The 2,500-nt window shown below is 41.5% G+C and overlaps 1 protein-coding gene across 1 annotated transcript in view; it reads left to right on the top strand.

Annotated features, from left to right (window-relative positions):
* myo5aa (myosin VAa) overlaps positions 1-2,500 on the top strand; it is a 57,474-nt gene that overhangs the window by 32,921 nt on the left and 22,053 nt on the right. The gene's annotated exons all lie outside the window — the stretch shown is intronic.

The raw sequence follows: 2,500 nt of genomic DNA, 5'->3' as shown, positions 1-2,500 counted from the left end.
AAAAATCGTGTGTAATTGTGGGTCACTGTCATGCAAATATGGCTTGTTGTATTTTGTAATGACATCATCCTCATGCCTACACACCCACGTGTGTGTGTGTGTGTGTGAGATCTTCTCCTGCTCCCGCTGGTGTTTTGGGGCTTTATATATTTTTTCCTGCAGCAGTGAATGATTTCTACATTGTCCTGTATTTCATCTGCTCTCTGTTTGTGTTTGTTTGTCATCACATGTTGTCCATGTGTCCCTTTACCATGACAACCTGTGCCTATGCAGAAGGTAAACTCTTAGAGCTTTCTTTCTTTCCATTTCTCTATCATCTCCCCATCTATATCTATTTAACCCTCACTTTCTGTTTCTCCTTGCTGCATGTTCGCCGCCGCCGCAAAAAAAGGGTACACGCTTATGGTGTGGGGGTGTGTGTGTGTGTGTGTGTGTGTGTGAGTATAAGACAGAACCCTGTATGTGTGTAGGGTGAGGGGTGTGTATACTTTAGTAAGATGGCGAGGCAATGCTGCCTCAGCAGCCTGAAGTTGCTGAGACGGAGAAAGTTCTCAGCTTCTGCATTGATTTAAGTCTTTATAGTACTGCAGTGCTGATAGTAGCTGATCAAACCAGACCAACCTCAAACCCTGCCTCAAGTATTACCTCACAATACCTTCATACTTCATCACACATGGCCTTAAACACTACCATTACCCTTTTAATGTCTTACACAATACCTCGAGTATTACTTCAGACCGACCATAATCTACCACACGTATCACAGACAGACATAATGCCTCAGACATTACATTAGACTGCCCCTAAACTACTTCAGGCATAAGCTCAGGACTGCTCTTATAACTGCCTCACACACTTTCTCAGACATTAGGTCAGACTGCCCCTATAATTGCTTCTCACACTGCTTAAGATATTACTTCAGGCTGCCTCTTAACTTCTTCAGGCAAAAGCTCACACTGCCCCATGACTGCCTCACACACTGATTCAGACCTTACCTCAGACTGCATCGAAACTATTTCACACTTTATCTCAGGCATTAACTAAAACTGCCTCTTAACTTCCTCAGACATTACCTCAGACATTACCACAGACATTACCTCAGATATTACCTCAGACATTACCTGAGATTGTCCCTAAATTACCTCAAAAATTCCCTCAGACTGCCCCTAAACTATCTCAGGCATTAGGTCATACATTACCTCAGACATTACCTTGAATATTACATTAGACTGGCCCCAACCTGCCTGAAATGTTATTTCACCTCATAATGCCCACAAACTATCTCAGACATTACCTCAGACATTACCTCAGACATTACCTCAGACATTACCTCAGACATTACCTTGGATATTACATCAGACATTACCACAGACATTACCACAGACATTACCACAGACATTACCACAGACATTATCTCAGACATTAACTTGGATATTACACCAGACATTACACCAGACATTACATCAGACACCACAGACATTACCACAGACATTACCACAGACATTGCCTCAGACATTGCCTCAGACATTGCCTCAGACATTGCCTCAGACATTGCCTCAGACATTACCTCAGACATTACCACAGACATTGCCTCAGACATTACCCTCAGACATTACCTCAGACATTACCCTCAGACATTACCTCAGACATTATCTCAGACATTACCTCAGACATTACCACAGACATTACCTTAAACATTACCCTCAGACATTACCTCAGACATTACCACAGACATTACCCTCAGACATTACCTCAGACATTATCATAGACGTTACCTCAGACTGGCTGCAACCTGCCTAAAATGTTATTTCACAAATTACCTTAAAATGCCCACAAACTACCTGAAACATAACCTCAGACATTGGCCCTATACTACCTCTAATACTGATTCAGACATCGCCAGACTGACTTTTAACTTCCTCACACATCCCCTCAGTCTGATTATAGTCTAGTACATTCTCAGATTCTCCCTCTTACTCCATTATACTCTCCTCATACACTTATTTACTTCTCCATTATTCTCCATTATTCTCCATTATACTCTCCTCATACACTTATTTACTTCTCCATTATTCTCCATTATACTCTCCTCATACACTTATTTACTTCTCCATTATTCTCCATTATACTCCATTATACTCTCCTCATACACTTATTTACTTCTCCATTATACTCTCCTCATACACTTATTTACTTCTCCATTATTCTCCATTATACTCTCCTCATGCTCCCTCATGCTCTCCTGTTACAAAAAATATAAAATGATAGAACTATTTATGAGTAAATATATAAAAAGTGTAAGGGGTTATCCTGGTGAGTGTGGGTGGGTGGGTGGGTGTGTGTGTGTGTGTGTTTGTGTTTGTGTGTGAGTGTGAGAGAGATGGTGAGGTGGTGTGTAATGCTGTTCTGCTTGTATATATCTCTCGAGTGTCTCTGCTGCTGCATGGTGCTAAGCTTGTTACCTCTGATGATAAACGAGCGTGGAGCAAGCTGCAGCTTT

The sequence above is a fragment of the Silurus meridionalis genome, chromosome 13, assembly GCF_014805685.1.
Source record: "Silurus meridionalis isolate SWU-2019-XX chromosome 13, ASM1480568v1, whole genome shotgun sequence".
Taxonomy (NCBI): domain Eukaryota; kingdom Metazoa; phylum Chordata; class Actinopteri; order Siluriformes; family Siluridae; genus Silurus; species Silurus meridionalis.
Note: the sequence above shows the minus strand (reverse complement) of the source record. Positions and strands in the feature narration are given on the sequence as shown.